Source organism: Cotesia glomerata, linkage group LG7 (genome assembly GCF_020080835.1).
Source record: "Cotesia glomerata isolate CgM1 linkage group LG7, MPM_Cglom_v2.3, whole genome shotgun sequence".
Classification (NCBI taxonomy): Eukaryota; Metazoa; Arthropoda; class Insecta; order Hymenoptera; family Braconidae; genus Cotesia; species Cotesia glomerata.
Genome location: NC_058164.1, coordinates 4,686,023 through 4,709,149, shown reverse-complemented (window position 1 = coordinate 4,709,149; position 23,127 = coordinate 4,686,023). Strand labels below are relative to the sequence as shown.

At 28.5% G+C, this 23,127-nt stretch overlaps 1 long non-coding RNA gene across 1 annotated transcript in view; it reads left to right on the top strand.

Annotated features, from left to right (window-relative positions):
- LOC123269273 overlaps positions 1-23,127 on the top strand; it is a 65,315-nt gene that overhangs the window by 6,713 nt on the left and 35,475 nt on the right. The window contains exon 2 of the long non-coding RNA XR_006510369.1: positions 4,817-5,141. This is a non-coding gene — a long non-coding RNA (uncharacterized LOC123269273). The remainder of the gene's footprint in view (positions 1-4,816; positions 5,142-23,127) is intronic.

Genomic DNA, 23,127 nt, shown 5'->3' with positions numbered 1-23,127 from the left:
GAAGTTACAGAGCTAAGAAGGAGGAAAAAAAATTTAATAATTTGACATTGATAAAAATTCACTTTAAAAAACAAATAAAATTTTATTTTAATTTTTCTTTTGACATAAATATTACAAATAAAAAAAAAATAGTTTTCTAAATTTTTAAGTTTTATTTTCAATAAATGTGTCATAAGTTTCTTTGGTAAAAAATTTTTTTGCAATTTTTAAAATAACTGTCAGAAAATTTTTTTTTTAATTTTTATAAAAAATAAAATTCTCTATAAAATTTGTCTCACGTTTTTTACTAAAATTTGATAGAAAAGAAATTACAGAGCTAAAAAGGGGAAAAAAAATTCTAATAAATTAACATTGATAAAAATTTACTTTTTAAAGAACAAAAAATTTATTTTGATTTTTTTTGACATAAATTTATATTCAAAATAAATAAAAAAAATTTTTTCCTTACAGTCTAAAAAAAAAAATTCATTTTCGAGATTTGAGTAGACACTAAACTGACTGTGCATAACAATATCTCTTGTAAAACTCTCGGCAATAACTTTTTCACCTTATTTGGCGTGGCTCTCGGTCATATTAACCGAAGTTGGCTCGCCGACTCGATTTCACATTCAAATTTTCGGACAATCGAATTAACGAACAAAAGAGCAACGGCCGTTTGATCCGTCCCATCCGCATCCACATCCACCGGCATAACCAGCCTCGACAGCCGACTAGAGGATCGAGTGAGAGAACCAAACCGTTCCCGTTCGCATTCGCATCCTATCCCGTACCTTTGCATCCCGTCCACAAAGTGGCGCCCCCAATTATGAATAATTCCGAATACAAATTCGCTTAATTCCTCGAAGCCTTACCTCCGGGCACAGGACACCCGATACTACTCACACACTTCAGTTTCTACATTTATATTTATATTTTACTTCAAAAACTCGTAGGTGGATTAGATCCAGACTATTAGTATGCAGAGTACTGGTATTAATACAAATAGCCATCCATTGCTATTACTTTCCACGGACATTATTTCGTACCCTAATTAATCCGTGCCCCAGGCAAACAACAGATGCAAACGCTGACAATTTATTCCTACTGCCTAATATATTGAGGTTTTTTTTTTAGTGATGGTTGATGTTTCCAAAGTAGATTACATGTAATTATTAGTAAATAAATTTTTAAGTGACTTTGGGAATTTTTAAATTGATATTTTATTTATTTATTTATTTATTATTTAATTTCAATGCCAAGGCAGTATAGCCAGATGGCAAAAGTATACAAAAAGAGTTACAATAAAAGTACACGTATGACTAATGAAAATATAAAATTTCAAAGATATTAGATATTAAGAATTGATCGTTTTTCTTTACTTTACTTTGGAATACAATTATTACAAATACAAGAAAAAAAAATAAGTTTGAGTATAAAAATTGAGCATTAAAAATTTAAGAGTTAAACTCAGTGGTACAAATTATACAAATTATAGAAGATGATAATCTGAGATGATCTAGAACGATAAACTCATGTAACAGAAATGTGTAAATGAATATCAAAGGTTTGAAAATTAGGATTCATTGTTTTCTTCAAAAGTTTGAAATTAAGATTCATTATCTCGTTCACGTTTCATGAAGAATTTAAAAGTACTAGTTTTAAAAGAATTTAAGCTAAGTGAATTTGTGACTTCAAATGGTAATTCCCTCCAAATTCGGATCGCAAAAACTACGAAGGAATTTTAGAGTAAATTTTGAACAAAAATTTTTTTATGAGGAAAAAGGATCAAAAATTATTTCACCTAAATATAAGGACATTGATGAAAAAATTTATCTCTTATTAAAAAGTCAATGTGACGATTTTATTGTCAATAATTAAGAAATGACGTTGTATTTTGTCCACGGTATTTTTAACGATATAAGCTCATCCTGGAATTACACTTATCGAGACCTTTTATTTGAATACATACACGATTTTTTTCATATATTTTATATATATGATATTTCTCATATTTAAGAAATATATAAAATATACAAAAAATTCGTGTGGGTACTCAAATTAAAGGTCTCGATGAGTGTAAGACCAGGATGAGCTTATATCGTTAAAAATATCATCAGCGGACAAAATACAACGTCATTTCTTAATTATTGACATTTTTCAAGATATAAGCTCATCTTGATGTTACGCTCATCGAGACCTATCATTTAAGTACACACATGATTTTTTTTTCATATATTTTATATATTTCACAAATATGAGAAATATCATATATATAAAATATATGAAAAAAAAATCATGTGTGTACTTAAATGATAGGTCTCGATGAGCGTAACATCAAGATGAGCTTATATCTTCAAAAATGTCAATAATTAAGAAATGAGGTTGTATTTTGTCTACTGATGATATTTTTAACGATATAAACTCATCCTGAAGTTACACTTATCGAGACCTTTCATTTGAATACCCACACGAATTTTTTATATATTTCACAAATATCAGAAATATCATATATATAAAATATATGAAAAAAATCATGTAGGTACTCAAATGAAAGGTCTTAATAAGCGTAACATCAGGATGAGCTTATATTTTAAAAAATGTCAATAATTAAGAAGTGACGTTGTATTTTGTCCATTGATGATATTTTTGATGATATTAATATTTTTCATGAAAACTAGAAATTTGAATAGCGCGCTACGCGCGCGCCTAAATTTTAACCCATAATGAATCGTGGCCTGTTTTTTGCGAGTTTCGACCTTTGACTAACTTCAAGACTTTCATCTATTTTATAATATAGGATTAAATTAAAAAATTTTGTCAAGGGTTCAATTGAAAAAATTTTTTTTCAATTTTCAAATTTTTGTCTTTTACAATTATTGTCAAAAACAAAGCGTTCCGCTTTCGCTCTCAAAAACCCAAGCGATAAAGGTGCAGCACAGCATTTGTAGGAGCGGAAGCCGAACACGGGTATAAGTAGTAGACGTAGACGTAACAAGAAAGCAGAAATAAGAAAGAATCACCCTGAGACAGCGTCACCTGCTACTCGGTAGCCGGGTAGCAACCTCCTCATCCTCAACTTGTCCACTCAACTCTACTCCTTTATTTTTTATTTCTCCGGTCCCTTTTCCCTTTATGCTCTTTTTAGCTGGCAGTGCCTCCAGTATCTTCGTCTTTATTTATTTATTTATTTATTTACTCACTCTTCTCAGTTAGGTCCTCCCACTACTCTCTCGGGCTATTTCTCCATTATTCTCAGCGAGCACCTGTAAAACTCGGCGAGCCCGGACGATCAAACTTTAATTCAATTAGACGCTAGACTATACATTTTTTCTTCGATTCTTTATTTAACTTAACTGGGGGCTGTTTGTTCATGTTTTTACTTTTTATTTATTATTTTAAAGTTATACCTTGTTGATTTTTTCCCCGAAGTTGAGTAAGAGTGTACACAGCTAAATGAGAGACGGCAAATTGTTAGGCGGCTTAATGTTTACGTGTAGAGGAGCACTCGCTGTTTGTACTGATGATGAGGATTACTTGCAATATTTCGTATACTCAGTACAGTGCTGGCTCGCAATTGCCAATTATCTTGAGATCGATGGAATTCTGAGTGGAACAAAATCATTGTTAACGTTTATTTTTTAACGAGCATTCAAACGACTCCAATTAGCCAATCAATTTAACAATGAGTACTTTTCTTCTTTATTTTATTTTTACTTTTTTATTTATCGTTATTAAATGTTTATTAACTACTTCTTTATTTACTCAAGGCTGAATAATAAATTCAATGGTCTTAAAATTCAGCAAACTTCAATTCAGGCTAATTTTTATTTAAATACTGATCTATAGTACAAGTCTTAATTTTTTATTATCCACTTGAACAAATCTAAAGTCTTTTAAAAATTATTTATTATACATAACATTTTTAATAGAAAAAATTAACTATGAATTTTTGACAGAACTTGTAATTATATTTTACATGAAGTAATTGAAAATGTATTTTTTACTTTGAACATTAGAGTAAAATTTAATAAATTTTAATGTAATACATTATTAAAGTTAATGGTGACTGCTTAATTTTTATTTGAACTTTTTAATCATTATAATCAATTATTTATTAAAAAAAAATCATAAATTGTGAAGAATAAAATTCATTTCTTTTATAAAAAATTTAAAAAAATCTGATCTCTTTAGAATGTCATAAATCATGACTCTAATTTGAATTGAATTTAATTAAGAAATTCCTCTATTATTTGAATAAATTTCTCCGTATATTAAACACTCAGAAATTTTCAAGGATTCCATTTATTTTTGTTTTAATTTTAATTTTAATTTCAGTCTCTAGAGATGAATTTTTAGCAATTAAATCTTTTTTCCAAGAATTTCAGCTATTTTATATCTTAAAAAGCAATTAACTATCTTTTTTTTAAATTTCACCTTTGAATAAAAAAATGATTATTTTACGACTTGAAATAACTTTTAAAAAAGTGAATTTATTAAAAAATAACTGAAGACTTTCTTTGTAGAGCATTTAATTCTCTATAAAAATATCCCACATTTTCGTTAGTCTGATAATCCAATAAGAAGTTACAAAATTCCAAAAGTAAAAAAAACGTTCCCTAAATGTTAAATTTAAATATTTTATTATTCAAAAATAAAATATTAAAACTGAAGTTAAAAATTTTTGCTATTAATTTATTAGAAAATTTTTTTTAATTTTTTTTATTGATAATTATTTTGATAATTACCAAAAATAAATAATAAAATAAAATATTACCAATCTGAAAATAGATGAACGAAGAAAAGAATAATAATAAAATAAATTTATTCTGTTTTTTAGCTTTAAAGATGGAGGTGGTGAGACGACACGACATCCAAGTAAAAGTATAGACACCGACCGCGACGAGAGGATCGTCTGAGGGATGGAAGCAAAATAGAATAATGGTTGAAAGCAAAACTCGTCGATTTGATAGTAGTAGTGGTGATGCTGCTGGCTGAGTAGCGTAGAGTCTACTCGAGAAGCTCCAACAAAAAGTCCAAGATAGAAAATAAGAATAAGAATAAAAATAAATAAAGGAAATAAGAAGAATGAAATGAAATGTTGATGGTTGGCGTCGGTCCTCGGTGTATAGGAATGTTCTCCGTGGAGCTGGTTCATCGCCAAGGTGAGTATTTTTTATCCCTCTTCCTTGTTCCCTCTGCTGGCCGTTTATGTGATTGACTAACGTCAGTCACCGAGCGAGCAGCGGTCAGTCTTAGTCGAGAATCTTGAGGACGTCGCTTTGGGAATCGCGAGCGCCCGATCCAATCCTCAGCCCTATTTGGTATGCCATGTAGATAAGTACAGTCGGAATAACAAATGCCCGAATGCCGAGTGGAGTGGAGAGCCACCCGCGTCATTATTATACGCGTAAACAAATTTTCTATGCGGATACCACGCATCAGACCTCCGTGAAGCTTTAAATAATTCTTTAATTTTAAATATTATTTAATTCGCTAGACCACCGATTTTATTTTTATAAATAATAATAGACTTTATAGTTAAATAATAAAAAATAAATAGTCATTTTTTATGCTAAGCTGCCTGATTTACATCACGGGCTAATTTTGTATCATAACTATTCTATGCGGTAATTATCGTTAGGGTTATTATTTTTTAGATCTTCCGATTTATTATCATTTTAAATTCACGGTCGTTTATTTAATAAGGCTATTGAATTTCAATTCTTTATTTTTTTATAAATATATTCATCAATTTTTATATGTTTGATTTTATTAATAAGCTCATAAAGCTTCGGTAAGAAATATTTGTGATAAAATAAAATATATTCTATTCAATTAATATTTTTTAATGTTAATTATTATGAAATTAAATTTTTTATTTAAAATATTAACAAGAAATAATCATTTTTTTTACAAAAAAAAATATATTTAAATATTTTATAATTAATATTGTATAGAAAAAAATTTCTTGGCTCAAGTAAATTTTTAATTGATTCAAAATTATATTTTTAATTCAAGATTTTTTTTGCCGTATTAAAAAATATTTAAACATTTTATTAATTTTCTAAGCTTAAAATTTTTTATTCGATACTTTTATTGAAGTTATTTTATTTAATTTATTGTCTGATAAATAATAATAATAATAGTCGTATAATATTTCATGTAAATGGTTGAAATGATTGAATTTAGAAATTAAATTTAGACATTAAAAATTAAAACGGCTGCTTTTCAGAATTTTATTTATAATTTTTCTAAAAAAGTTGAGATTTTAAAGTCAAGGGTAGAGTATTGTGCTCTATAAAGAGAATATCAGCGAGTAAAGATTACTTGAGTATATACGGCTGTCGCAAGATGGAAGATGGAAGTGGAAGGTGGTTGGCGACCATCACCAAGTCAAATCGTCTCGCACAACGCCGGCGAATAATCTTAAATTCAAATTAAGACCGAGTCTACAAATTTAAACAATAAACGATCAGATTCTCCGCGATTCAAATTTAAACGCCGCGGACAATGGGGGCGCGGTAGAAACCTTGTAAAGTATACCGTGAAATGCAATCCTATGTATTCGTATATGTATATTTATATTTATACATATCAGGCGCGAAATGTAGAGCGGTGAATATAAACTGGGAAATTTTATTTGAGAGAAAAATTTTATTTTTAAATTGATGTAATTTTAATTTTAAAATAATTGATGGTTTTTTTTTTTAATTTGTTGAAATTTTAACTCATACATTTTGTAAATATAAATTTATATGAGTAAAAATAAAAGCATATGATAATATTTAAATTCAAAGTTACAAAATGGATATTTTACAGTCTGGTTTTTTCTATGAGAGCACATGAAACACTTTATAAATTTAAAGCAAAAATGTATAAAAGTATGGAATATATAAGTTTATAAAGAGTATTGGGAACTGGAACTAAATGTAACTTTTTTGAGGAAGCATTATACTTTTCTCAGTCTCCGTCAGTGGCAACATCTTCGAAAGCCGGTATATCTGCGTGGAATATGTACTAGTGAAGTCGAATCACATCGTCACTCGATAGAATCGACGTGCAATTTTCTCTGACATCATATGTCACATTTGTTCCCCCTTTTTCTTTACGTGTTACACATGAGCTGAATGACAGTAGTAAATTTTTCGATAATAAACTCTATCTACATAATGCAAAATATAAAATATAAAATTATACCGGGAATAAAGTTTTTAATGCAACACACTGATAGAAGAATTTTTGAACTGTTGATAAATTTATTTATTTAAAAATAATTTTTTTTTTTTTATTAAACATAACTGATTTTTTTTAACTGTTAGTCAAGTTCATTTTTTTTGACAATAAATTTTTATTAATAGTTAGCCAACAATTAATTTTTACAGAAAAAATAATTTTGTAATTTATTATTAATTTTATTGTATTTATTTTTTTATAAAAAACATTTTTAATGTACCTGATTTAATAGAATTTTCTATAAAAAACAAACATTTATTTTACATACACTGAGAGAAAAAAATGGACATTTTTTTGACAAGAAATTAATTTTAAAAATTTTTTAAATTAAAAATTTTAAACAATTTTATTTTTTAGCTAAAGAAATAAAAATTTTCCTCACAACTTTTTTGTTGAAAAAAAGTTTTCTAGATTTGGAAAAAAATAATTTTGAATGAAAATTCGCAAATTGTCTTTAAAAATTGTTTTTTATCAAATCAAAAAAATTTTTTTTCAAGATAATTAATGTGAGAACAATTTTTATTTTATCAGCTAAGAAAAAAAAGTTGAAAATTTTCAACAAATTAATTTCTTACAAAAATGTCTATTTAAAAAAGAAAACAAACTTTTTTTCTTTCAGTGTAATGTTAAAAAAAAATTAATTAATAAGTAACAAAGCTTATTTAATATTAATAAATCTTCCTATCAATTCAAAACAAATAAAAATAAACATTATAGTTTATAGTGATAGCTGATGTCGAATTTAAGTTTAAAGTTTCGGCAAAATAAAATTCGATTCTCGATTATACCCTACAGCTTGTAGCTTGTAGCTAATACGGGGACTAGTCTTCTATCCGAGGACTTGTTCAGCCGAAGAAAAAAAGTGACGGATGATGGTGATGGTTCAGAGAATCGGGAATTGGAAGTCGAGGGTTTAGAGCATAGGCGCGGTTCCAAAAGACAAGAAGCGATCGAACGTCAGATCGAATCTCAGTGGTGAATCTGTCTGATTTTATTCGCGAGTCAGAGACAGTGAGGGAGCCCCGAAGAGAAGGAGCGTCGAATTAAGAAACTCAAGAAGAAATCTGTTGAATAGGCTCAAGAAATTTCGTCCTGTCTACACGTCGGTTGTCGAGCAATAAATAGAAAAATCCGAGGAGCAATGTTTATTGTTATTTTAAAATTCTATTTATAAAAAAGGAAATTTAATTTCACAACATTCAAGCCATTAAACAAGTATAATAAAACGTAGAGCGAGTAGTTTTTTAAAATTAGCCCATTAAATTGTCGGTAATACTCGGAGATTTGTTATGAAGGCCACGGCATAAATAAAATTAATTTACAAATTATATTAATAGCCAGACAAAACGACTGTTGTCCCGTCTACAACTCGTCCCAGCTGCGTGGCGTGAATTTAAATGGTCCACTTTAAATGGCGCCGGTTGTCTAGTGTAAGGATCTCCCTCACGTAGACTTGGGTTTATCCATGTAATGCTCAGCTCCGCTCCTTTTCCTTCCTCTCCTTGCCTTTACTTTTCAATCTTCAGGATCTATGTCGCTGTTTTTGACTAAAGAGCATACACCCGTACGACGGCTCTTTTTGCAAAGGCATAACATTACTGAGATCCGCGAAAATACGCACGGAAGACAGCCATCTTCTGTCAGGTGGTCTCTGTATTTTTATTCTTTAATAATCATCATTTCATTTTGGACTAAAATTATCGTTTCAAAAATTATAAAAAATGATTTAATATTTTACAATCCAAAATAAAAAGCTGAAAATAATTTTATAAAATTAATAGAATGATTGAAAAAAATTTTTTTGTTGTGAAAAATGCGTGGTCTACTTGATAAAATATTTTTATTGTAAATTAATTAAATTTTTATTTAAAGATAATTATAAAAATATTTTAAAATGTATTTTGCGCTACTTTGATAAGAAAATTAATTTTTTTTTATATTTGTTAAACTTATTCAAAATTATTTATGCTTTGATATATTTTTTAATTAAAAAAAATGGATAATTAATAGTGACAAGTCTTATTAACGGAGTAAAAATCAAATTTAACGATCGATTAAAATAAAATCGCGGCAATAAGGCTCGGGTGTGTTATTATAAGTAAAGTAAAGTAAAGTGTATTCCCTTAAAGGACAATCTCGAGCGAGAATCGCGCGATGCCTGAAGACCAAAGTTGGATGGCGAAGGTGCGATCCAATCGGCACGGGAATTCAAGTCTCTGCTATCCCTGTATACTTCTGTGCTACTATAGTTATACTTATGAACACAATATATATTTTTATATATATTATATATATGTATGTGTTTATGTGGGTCCCTACACCGGAGGACAATAAATCGCTTGAGCGTCGTAGATCGCAATTATGAGCTGCCCGATGTCGGGGGACAAAAACGAGCGCGAAGCCACACGCGAAACCGATCACCGCAGAACCAACACAGCTAGCTTTCGTATTTTATATTATATATACAATACAGTCGGAATGTAAACGAAGAAGAAATGGAAACTGCTAACAGAACAGAAAAGTTTGCTTTATTCATCCTCCTCCTCCCTTTCTGTGCTGATTTGATCGCGTACATAATACTCGCGGTCCCAACCTGCACTACTTAGCACACAAAGAAACTTACTCAAGTACATAAAGTTTTTATTTTAATTATTTTAGATTTCATTTTGAGACAACTTTAGGTCAGCGGAATTTTTATCTTTTTAAATCAAAGGATTTTTTTTTTGAATTGTATCAAATAGATTTGTTTATTTGATTAAGTGATGAGGGAAATTTTTGGATCCGATGAATTTTTTTCATATTTTAATTTATTTTATTAAATTTTTGGAGTTCTAAATAAAGAGCTAAATTTTGCGTCAATTTTTTATTCATTTTTTTTTATGGATGTAAATGTTAAGGTTTCAAATTTTTAAATAAAAATCAAATTTATGTTAAAATAACAATATAAAAATATTGAAGGTGCCTAAAAAATTTTTTTATTGATTGGAAATATCGAAAAATTATTCAGCTAAAGTTTTATTAAATTATACACTGAAAAAAAAAATGATTATGATTGAAAAATTAATTGAATTTAAGTAAAAGAATTAAAAAAAAATTTCTAAGCTAAAAAATTTATTTCCTTCAAGAAAATCAAATTTTTTGAAATGTTCTTTGGCTTCAAATTTTTTTCTTTAAACTAATTTAATTTTTCTTCATTGCAATTTTTAATTTTCGATAGTCAAAAATAACTACAGCTTAAATTGATAAAAAAATTATCTTGATTTAGTCAAAAAAATTTTTGAATCAAAAAAAAAAATTATATTGAAGAGTTGTACCGTATTTTTTTAATCAAATTAAATTGACTTTTGTTAGTTCAAAAAGATCAAAAATCTTTTTCGTTAAAATTTTCATCTCTTTATCCAACTGAATTTTTTAATCCCTGTAGTAATTATAAAAAAAATCAACAGTCTCAATTATTATTTGCTCATACATTTAATAGCTCGAAAGGATAAACCTCGCAATAATTAAATCACACTGTTACTGTTAGTGTAACCAAAGCAGCGAAAGTGTACATACATAGCTTAGCTTGAAAGGACCAAATTAAAGATTACTGATCCGATAGAAAAGAAACACGTTGAACGGTGGTCACCAGCGTACCCCTACTTACACTTACACCACACTCTGTCCTTTCCTCGGAGGTTTTTCTGAATGTATCCGCGCTCATTTATTATGCATACCCTGATGCGTGTTGGAGATTGCTGCACGTGGAGGGAACAGAAGGAACACTACATAACACCGTGCAGAGTAAGAGCTAGCCTACACTACTGACTACCGTCTACAGAACTTCGCGGGACACGTGTGTAACGAGACGCCCGATTGCCTCCACATACATCCTGTCGATGAGCCGGACTACATTCTCAACATTAATACTCATTTTATTTCTATTATTTTTATTATTATTATCATCATATTGTGAGCGGTTCGCGGCCTCGCGGATGCACACCGACGTCCAGTGTCCATCGCGCATTAACATCTAATCTAATCCACTTATTAACTCATATCATTGCTCACCATTATAATTAAAGGAGAGATTACAATGATTACAGCTGTCCTGCTCGACTTTTTAGATTTTTATCAAATTGACGGTTCATTTTATTATAAAAAAAAAAAATTCTTGGAGCTAAATTATAAATATGATAAATTCGAATAGAGAATGGACGCAATAAAAGCCCGGTTGAGGGTTATCTCGTCGAGTTGATAGTCTAGTCACGATATCTCCGCGAAAGATCAACTTGCCGGTTTGACGTAGATCGCGATAGTGAAAGTATGAGCTCGGTATCGTATCTAGGAGTTAAACGATCCTTGGTTAAGGATTGTGGATCGTGGAATTGATGGTTCAGGTAAACATCGATGTGATGTTGACAGTATCAAATCCGTGAGGGTATTTACATCGGTATAAGACTATTATTTACTCCGTGTTTTATTATTATTATTTTCTATTAAATTTTATTATTTTTAGATATAAAATTAAAGTTTAGAAATTAATTTTTACTAGCAACCTTGCAGTTACTATGTGACTGCCGTTAATTGTGAATTATAAATAAATGAAATTCTGCTTTATTAAATAATGACTTTTGTTAAATTGCACTGTACTTTTTCAAATATTGATGTTTTTAAAGATATAAGCTCATCTCGATGTTACACTCATTAAAACCTTTTATTTAAATACCCACATCAATTTTTCATATATTTATATATATATTATATATATAAATATATAAAAAATATATCAAAATGCATGTGGGTACTCAAATGAAAGCTCTTGATGAGTGTAATATCGGGGTGAGCTTATATCTTTAAAAATATCAATAGTTCACAAGATATCTGTTAAATTGCACTGTACTTTTTTAACTATTGATGTTTTTAAAGATATAAGCTCATCCTGATGTTACAATCATCAAGAGCTTTCATTTGAGTACCCACATGCATTTTGATATATTTTTCATATATTTATATATATAATATATATAAATATATGAAAAATTGATGTGGGTATTTAAATGAAAGGTTTTGATGAGTGTAACATCGAGATGAGCTTATATATTTAAAAATGTCAATAGTTCACGAGATACATGGTCATTTTTTAATTATGTATCTAGAGATGGAGCATTTTCGAATGCAGCCTAAATACTTATCATAAATTGACTATTGGTGAGATTAATATGAAACCTTGAAAAGGCACAAATTCAAGTCAAGACTTTTCCAATGATATCAAATTTAACCATAAAAACCTATTTTATTATATGAATACACTTGCCACAAAATTTTGGTTATTCTCTTAATAATATAGATAATTTTTTTTAACTTTTTCAATAAATTAAAAAAAAATTTTTTTTTTAATAATTTTATAAAAATAATCCATTTGTTATAAAATAATTTTTAATAATTAAAAAAAAAGAAATTTTCATTAAAATTTTTGAACTTTTTATCAAGATAACAAATTAATTAATAAATAAAAAATAAAAGCCAATTATTTAGTTCCCGTAATATAAAATAAAAAAAATCCAAAACAATTGAGTTGAATATTGTCATATATTTAAATTAGATATATCTAAAGGTGAACGCACGGAGATGATATTGGCGGATAGACAATTGAGTGAATCAGTTCTGGCTCATGAAGTAATTTTATTATCGAATGAGTTATAAGAGCAAATGACGTAGATCGTCGAAGAGCGAATGGACGGAAAAAGATGGAGGACAAAGAGAGAAAAAGACGAAAGGGTGGAGAGTAATGAATATAAAGATAAGAATAGTTGTCATGATAGTTTAACAAAGAGTGTCTACATGTCGAGCATCCGAATCACGAAGTAGCTTATATTACTTATACCAAAGACGTCTCCGCTCTCTGCTTTTTAAATAGTAATATATTTATTTATGTGTCCGCCATAAATATTTATTTTTAATTCCAAGATGGATTAAGATTAAATGATTAATTTCCATGTATATTTTTATTTTACTATTTTTAAAGCTGATGTTAATTCGAGCTGTACTGAGCGCTTATGTAGCACTTGATGGCTTCAAAGAAGTCGCGTTTTGTATTATATAGTCTGCATTTTTAACGTAAAAGTGTTGATAAAAAGTATGAAAACAAGAAGAAGAGGAGAAGGAGGAACTGCTAAACTCTAGTGAGTCTAATGAATTCAAATATTTGAATTACAAGAGTTTCATTCGAGTTCATTCATGCCGTGTCGTCGTTAGAAGGTATAAAAGGGACTGGTAATCAGCCGGCAAGATCTCGAAAGTAAAGGAGCGGCATGTCTATGCTATGTCTTTCGCCAGAAAACTAAACTCGAGCCAGTTGCTGAGAGGGTTGCTGAGACATAAAAAAAAATTATGAGAATTTATATAAATAATATAATATTCAGATATAACAAAAATACGAAGTATAAAGAGGCTAAAAAATATTAAGAAAGACGGAAACAAGTGGAGCGAGATCTAGATACACACTCATCAGCTAAGTGTGTGAGGTGAGAGGTGACTTAAGAGTTGATGATACTCACTGCGAGGACTCTAGATGCGGTTAAAATATTTTAAATGGAGGAGAATCACGTCCCAGAATGGAACCATTCCTCATCTGTGGTTTATTTCGTGAAACTCAAATGTTGTTGAACCAGCGGCGGGTTATGAGCCGAAATTAAGATAAAATTATGGATAAACATACACAAGGCTTGTGTAAATTTTTGTAAAAATAAAAATGGATCTTTTTCAGCCGGTTGTAAGCTTGTATGCTTGTGTTATTATATTATATGGCATGATGACGGCTTAGTTTGTTACCGAGACACGGGGAAGGGGCTCGTACTGCTATGCAGACTACGGTAGCCGCGGACTATTCAAATGTCGCGAAATGAATTAAAAGTGCGGTAATATAACTTGGGTGCATTGAACGGACGAATGGGTAGCATCATTCTCGTTGGTTTATGGAACAGCTTTTGGACAATTGTTTGGTGAGAGATTTAAAAAATTCAAGGAGGAATTTTTCTCTGGAGAATTTTTGTCCAAAAATTTTTTAGCTAAATTATACGCTGTAAAAAAATTAATTTGAATCGAAAGAAAAATTTTTAATGATAATTGGTTTTAAGAATTCAAAAATTCTGTTTTATTAATATTAATAAAAATTCTTCAAAATAATTTTTTGGATTCAAGATTTTTGATACAATGTTAGTTATTAATAACACTAAAATTATTTATTTATATTATTTATTTTAATTTTATTGACAAAATAAATAAATTCTAAAAAATTGCACTTAAATTTTTTTGCAATTTCTAAAAGTAAAATTTCTTTTCTAACTTTATTATTGCTATAATTTATTTCTTACAATGTTGGTTTATAGAATAGCTTGCTTTTAGACAATTCTTTGGTGAGCGATTTAAAAAATTCAAGGAGGAATTTTTTATTTTGTCTGGAGAATTTTAGTTCAAAATTTTTTTAGTTAAATTATACGCTGTCAAGAAATTAATTTGAATAAAAAAAAATTTTTTTAATGATAATTATTTTAAAGAGTTCTTAAATTTTTCTATTTTATTAAAAATTATATAAATTTTTCAAAATGATGTTTTGGATTCAAGATTTTTGATGTTAGTTATTAATAATAATAAAATTAGCAGACATTCTGCTTTGTTCAAATTTTATTTAAACAATAAATAAATTCTAAAAAATGGCATTTAAATTTTTTTGGGAAATTTATTTTCTAATTTTATTATTGCTACAATTTATTTGTCACAAAATTTAAAAAAATTATTAAATTTCTCTCAAGTTCAGAATCATACTCTGTTTTCCGTAATTTATGCACATTGTCTTGAATGCACATGTAGAATAAGAATTAAATTAGTCATGTAGAAGCAGTAGCATTATTATTACCGCTATTTACATTCTACTCGTCCCGGAATTAAAATATCTGTTTTTTTCCAATAATAACAATCATAATGTTGGGTAAAAATTTTCATAGGTTATATTAGTACTTTTATTTACATGTTATGCTCCATTTGCTCGGTAACAATTTTCCTGTATTAGTGCAAGTAATTCCAGAGAAAATAATAGTCAAAAATGCCCCACTGACGACTCTCGTTTGGAGAACGCGGGGTAGGATAGAGAGAAAAGGACCGGCTCGAGAAAATAAGGATTAAATTATGGAGCCAAGTAGGGCGAGAATGCGATGCGAGGAAAGTTCCTGCATGGTTATACACTTTACGTGAGATTATTTTGCTCTGGAATACAACAACAACAAAAACAACAATGATAATAATAATAATAAGAGGTAGCACGTGAGGCTGATAAAATTTGTTAAAGTAACCTAATTATCGCCGAGGGCAGGACTCGACAGTTATTGCTATTGCTAAAAGTATGTACATATATGTTTGTGTTATTATATTATTATTATTCAGTTACTCTTTTGGTTGCCTGAAATTCTCTTCTCGTTCTTACTTGGAAGTTGGAAGCCTGGTTCTACAAGTAAAGGAAGAAGAAGGAAGAGAAGGAGCCCGCCTTATTCTTTCTCTGCGAGGTCGTTTTCCTGGAAGGATTTCGATAAGAGTGTGCGCCGCGAGACAAGGATTTTTCTGGTGGTTTGAGTGCTGGGAATATGAGATATGCCGGCTAGGTGAATATGTTGGATTGAGTAGAGAGGTGTACCTCATCGTTAGTACGACACTTGAGAGCTTTACTTTTTCAAATCTCGTATTTTAAGTTTTATTTTTCTGGTGGGTTGCTTTTTTCTTCGTGCAGAGATATCCCGGAAAAAGTTCCACGCAAGAACTTGTTCAGATGATGACGAGGCCGACGAATTGAAATTTATAAAGTTTTATCTGTTTTTTCTTTTTTTTTTTTTGAGACTTCTGTTGGAATAGAAATCCTTAACTTTTCTGAAGAAATTCAAGTTTTAGGCTAAAATTGATTATTATTATTTTTTTATTATGTTTATAATAATAAATTTTGGTCGACAATTTAGAAGGAAGAAAAATTTATTTTGATATTTTGTATTGTAATTTTTTAATCACACATTTTACAAAGAAGAATTATGTACAAAAACTTTTTTTTAATGAAGTTGCACTAATTGAATTTATTTCTATAGACAGAACTTTCTGAATCCTAAGTAAGTTGTACAATTTGCTTCACAACAGTCACTGTGGTAGTCGCACTATTTTTAAATATGAAAAAAAAATTAAAATTAATGATTTATGTTCGTCTTTTTTAATCATCAACAATAGTTCACATTTATTATAAATTATAATTTTATAATAAGTTTTTTAATTATAATTTTTGATACTTACATCTGCCATATATTTTCCGCACCCTTGAACGGTGACTTGTATCAGCGACATAAGAATTAAAATTGCTATGTATCCAAATAATAATTTCAACATTTTTTTTTGTAATTTTTTTTTTCACTTAAATTATCCTAAATTGAAAAAATTAATTAAAAAATTTGATTATTTTTAGCTGTAATTAAAAATAATCACTCACTAATTTTTAAAAATAAATCACATTGACTTCAAAAAATTATAAAAACAAAATTTTAGTTTGGTTACAATAATTTTAATTTAAAAAATTATGATTAAGTGCTTCTTATAATTTTATTATCGATATTCATAAAATGAACGTACAAGTTCTTAGTTACAACTGAGTTCTTGGTTACAAACTATCCTTCAAAAATGAGTATGAGTACTATATGTTGACATTCATGGGAAGGGGTCGAAGATAACTAACCACCATAAAACGTCTTCGAGCTCCGATTTAGGCGTAGGCGGCCCTCATCAACTTTATAAATAAACAATACTTATTGTCAACACAAACGCTTAAGAATTTCAACAAACATCTGCATTCTCACACTTGAATGTATTTTTAAAATTATAAAACGTCCTCAAAAAAAAACAAGACCCTTTTTTCGAATGAAGAGGGATTAAAACTAACATTACAGATGTACAGTCTATTTTATCTTATGTTTACTCTTACTTTCACAAAGAGACAGGATTTTTCTTGCAGTCAGAATCGGAAAAATTGATTTTTTTTTTATAAACTAGTAAGATTTTGAAACATATTATTATTATTTTATTTTCAAGTCTTATTAATAAATCATAAGGCAAAAAGTAGAATAATTAATTATTAACATTACTATAATTAATTAAATAAAATTTATTACTTAAAAATTAGTGAAATTTAATTTTATACGGCAATTTTAATGATTTTTTAACAAATAATAAAAAATAAATATAAAAAATAATAAGAAATAAAAAAAAATTATAAATATTTAATTTTATTTGTTATATTAAATTAATAAAAATTTTTTTTATTCATTTTTAACTGTATAAATAATTTTTTTTTCCAATTTTTAAATGAATAATTATTTTTTTTTATTTTTATTTAATGAAAAATTTACTTTGCAGAGTTTTTTAAAAGTAATTATATAAATTGTCGCGAATAATCATGCTGTTGAAGCGACCTAATATAAATAAATAATTATATAAATTAAATTCTTCTTCGGAGGAAATTAATAAATTAAAAATAATCCACTCTGAAAAATTTTTACAGCGCCTTAAAGTGACTTTTTATCAGGTTAGGTATTACAAAAAAAAAGATTAAAGGTGATTGATATTCTCGATAAAGAATACGAGAGTGGTATTTACAAAAATAAAATAAAATTAATTTAGTAAAACGAAAACATGATAGATTTAGCAGAATCCATTGTCGAGAGGATATAAAGTACGTGAAGACGACGATCGGAATAGGAAAAGTTGTGGTTGCTGCGCGACAGGAATAAAATGTTGAGGCGCCTGAGGGCGCTCCATTTTAGAATTTTCGGTTCATTAATCTTCGACGCTATAGTGAGACTCTCGTCTGTCATTCTCTCCCGCTTTGCCCCTTTTATTCTCCTTCCAATGTATGCGATATACCTGGATCTAAGATTCGCGACTCACGATCCACATACTCGGGTGAGGGTGAGCGGGAATCTCATACTATTATACCCATTCCCTCTCAGTCCTCTCTAAACTCGGCGACCATTGTTCTAATTCAAATGCGCCTGATTAAATCTAATTCGAGGAGTAAACAACACGTATATCTACTAAATATATTTTATACGCATCGTAATCGTGGTATCGATTGGTATTCGCGTCCCACCCGAGCACCCAGTCACCCAACATCTCGTCTACGATCACATATATTGCGCAACAATGTACAAATGTAAATAGAGCTGATATTTTATCTCCTCATTCTTACTAACGTTCATTTTTTTATCGTTCATTCTGTAATAAAACAACAGGGTTAATAAAACATATTAACTGTAATTCAATTAATTAAATTAAATGTTATTAATGATATTTTCAAATATACAGTATTAAAAATACGATTTAAAACTGTCAAATTCGATCAGTTGCTTGTTTATTATTTTTTTTTGCTTTAATTTAAAGAAATCAATGTCTTCATAATTTTTTAAAATTTATTTTCCACAAAAAATTGGACAAAATACAACGTTATTTTTTAATTATTGACATTTTTTAAGATATAAGCTCATCCTGATGTTACGCTCATCGAGATCATTCACTTGAGTACACACATGAATTTCTTCATATATTTTATATATATATATATATATGATATTCCTCATATTTGTAAAATATATAAAAAATTAGTGTGGGTATTCAAACGAAAGGTCTCAATAAATGTAACTCCAGGATGAGCTTATATCGTTAAAAATATCATCAGTAGACAAAATACAACCTCATTTCTCAATTATTGACATTTTTTAAGATATAAGCTCATCCTGATGTTACGCTCATCGAGACCTTTCATTTGAGTACACGCATGAATTTTTTCATATATTTTATATATATGATATTCCTTATATTTGTAAAATATATAAAATATACAAATAATTCATGTGGGTATTCAAATGAAAGGTCTCGATAAGTGTAAGACCAGGATGAGCTTATATCTTAAAAAATGTCAATAATTAAGAAATGACGTTGTATTTTCTCCACTGATGATATTTTTAACAATACAAGCTCATCCTGGTCTTACACTTATCGATACCTTTCATTTGAATACCCACACGAATTTTTTACATATTTTATATATTTCATAAATATGAGAAATATCATAAATATGAAATATATGAAAAAATTCATGGGTGTACTCAAATGAAAGGTCTCGATAAGTGTAAGACCAAGATGAGCTTATATCATTAAAAATATCATCAGTGAATAAAATACACCGTCATTAATTTATTATTGAAATTTTTAAAAATTTAATTGTTTATTCAAAACAAATAATTTTGTACTGTTTATAAAAATAATCCTCCATCAAGTGTTAAAATGACGTATTGAGCATAAAAAGGCAACATATGCTTACCTACACGAGTCTTCATCTATAAAAATTAGCATATATATTTACTTATTAGTGACAAGTGTACACATAACACTTGTGTCCGATAAATCAAGGGCATGTAATGTAAACGGCCTTATAGGGTAGGGTGAGTGGCGAGTTGGCGGATGGTAGGCACGAACCCGGAGGTGCAAACGGGGATGAAACGGAAACAAAAGACCGATTGGTATCTTTCGGATACGCGTCACGTTGTCCGGCTGTGGTCTGTACTCCTGCGAGCCGAAACCCTCCCTTTATCTCCTTTATTATTCCCTCTGTTTAACTTTCTAGCCCTATTCCCTCTTAACATTTTAAATTCTCAACCTCCATACTGCATGTGTATATTTATTTCAACTTACACTACAGTCTACACTTTACTGTGAATAAGGAAGAATATCTGTTTAATAGGAAGAAGGAACATGACACAGATAAAATTTATCTTAATGTGTCTCAAAAAATGTGACCAATTTTTTTATTTTATTTTAAATAATCCGTCAAAATTTTTACTTTTCATTTAAATATTAACAAGGTAAAAAATTATTTTTTGAATAAAAATTTAAAAATATTAATGAAAATTAATTTAGCAGATACTCAATAATTTTAAGAATTTTTGTAACAAATAAATTATAGCAAAAAAATTAACAAGTAGAAATTTTAAAAATTAAAAAATGCAATTTTTAAAAAATAATTTTTTGGAACAAATTTTTTTGTTAAAAAAAATTAAAAACTTTAATGTCATAAAATATTAAAAAAATTTTTAAGTAGATTTTTTTCGTAATTTTCAAATAAAAAATAAAAAATTTTAATTTGCGATTTTTAAAGAAAATATTTAGCTCATTTTTTTAACAGAGTTTTAATTTTGCAATTTTTTGACAAAATTTCATGATTATTATTAAAAAAAAAATTTTTTTATACACCCTAATATATATATAATCATTGTAGGAACAAGTATTTATTTGTGTCGGTGTGTGTAACGATAACGCGCGTCGTCAGGCTGTCCAACCGGCCGGCAAACGAGAATTATCTTTGACGCTGATCACAAGGATAATTCCCGAAAGGAGGGTGCCATGTCGCATTCATTTGTACACCGTAGTCATCAATTATATCCGCGTGTTTGACTCATTAAGCAAAGCTTTACAAATCTCTCGTTTCTTACTTTTATTTATAATTTCAATTTAAATTAAATAAATTATTATTTATGTTTGTCTTGAATTCTAGAGCAGGAGCTCCTCCGTCCTGTTATTTATTTATTAACGCCAAGTCGACAATCAATGGCCCGTGTAATTTGAATAACTTTACTCCTACTTGTATCCTAAATTTGGCAAGTGGGTGTTATCAAGGTATAAGCGCGAGCGGATAAATAAAAAGTGTAAGCACTGAGCCGGTGTGGGAGAAGTGGAAGATTCGATCGGGGATACGGCGATCTCTGGGTAAGTCAAGTCAGGAGCCACAGGTTTATGGGCCATTGTTTTACTCTTTACTTTGTATTGTACAAGTCCAATAACAACTTCCAGTTATTTCCCTCGGCTTGATTTCAAGTTTAAGCGAATTTTATCGACGCCTGTCTGCGGATACTTATGCTTTTAGTTGCACCGAGGTACCAACGATGTTTTAAATAAATTATAAGAGATTTTAATCGCTAGTCGCTTGTGGTATGGTCTATCTATGCAAGAGAAAGTTTTTCATTTTTTGGCCTTGATCGATTATCGATTGTAATTTATCGTGTAATTATTAGTTTCTATTTTGATCATCAATCTATTTATTTATTGACTTACGTAAAATGTTTTAGACATTTTGAAAACAGAGAAATTTTATTATATCTGGAATTTTTTAGCTCATTATTACAAAGGAAATTTTAAACAAATTATTGTGGAAGAAAATTTTTTTTATTTTTATGTAAGAAAATTTTAAATAAATTTTTTTAAGCATGCACGGATAGAAAAATTGCTGTATTTAAAAAACAATCTTATGAAAATTTTTATTTTGCTTTAAGATATTTTAAGCTAAAAATTCTTCAAAATAATTTTTTTTAGACCAAAAATTTTTTTCATGAATTAATAAGTATTTTTTTATTCAATGTATAATACTTATTAATAATTTTTATTTTAAATCAATCATAATAAAATATTTTTGAAAAATTCTAGTCACGCGGAAAGAACAAGATGACACTGAATATAATCCCAGATTATACTCAGTGAAAAAAAATTTTAGATAGTAGCTAGTATAATCCAGATTACAATGAGTATACTCCAGATATCACGCAGTATATTCTGGATTTTTCTAGCTACTATCTGAAATTTTTTTTCACTACAGATATCACTGGGTATAATCTGGGATTATATCCAGTGTCATCTTGTTCTTTCCGCGTGACTAGAATTTTTTAAAAATATTTTATTATGATTGATTTAAAATAAAAATTATTAATGAGTATTATTCATTGAATAAAAAAATACTTATTGATTCATGAAGAAAAATTTTTGGTCTAAAAAAAAATTATTTTGAAAAATTTTTATCTAAAAATATCTAAATAAAATATTTTAAAGCAAAATAAAAATTTTTATAATATTGTTTTTTAAATAAAGCAATTTTTTTTTAATGTAAATTTAGAGCAATATATTTTTTTTTCTCAATAAATTTTTTTGAAACTAATTTTAAAAAATTTATTGAAAAATATTGATCATAATTTTTTAATTATAATAATTTTTTTCAATAATTATAAATTGTTACTTTGTTAATATTAATGACATTAAATAAGCAGTATCTAAAAGTAATTATTACCAATCACCAAGGAATGTCTGATCAAAGTATTTACTTAAATAAAAAAATTCCTGTTGATTCCTAAGAGATTTTCCACACAACTGCTACTTAATTTATTTTTTAAAAATTAAATCCCGACTTTTAAAGATGCAAGTTAAAACAGTTCTTATCTCAACGACCAGTAACAACTGGTTACCAGGCAGTAGAATCACTCTACTCATGTAAAGTGTGTGTATAAATATAAATATAAATATATACATAAATAAATAAATAAATAAATAAATATGAGAATGTGTAATATACATTGTGCATGTGTGTACATAAGTAGCTTGTATCGATCGCAACCAGTTTAAAGCTGCGTTGTTATTGTGAGCCGAGAATGCCGAGAATTTTTGAAATTCCTCTTTAATTTTGGGGGTCGTGGAATTCCGAAAAAAAAAAAATAAATAAGAGGCATGAGACGGTTATTTAAATGCAATTGGTAGTTGGTTTGTCACCGTAGCTCAGGTTAGGAGCTAATTGTCCGGAAGCCCGCACTTGTAGAAATAATTCTGAACGGAAGAGTCACGACATTTGGACGGCGAGCGTTTTTCCTTGGAATAAAATTTATGGAGCTATTGCGAACTTTGCTCGTTTATATATTATATATACTTATATACTGAGGTGGAATAGTTGTAGACTGTAAGTGTATCGCAGCAGCGAGGCTTCTTAATGCTCGAGCTAGACTTGCTCTGGCTCTGTACACGTGTATCGATTTCGAAAAC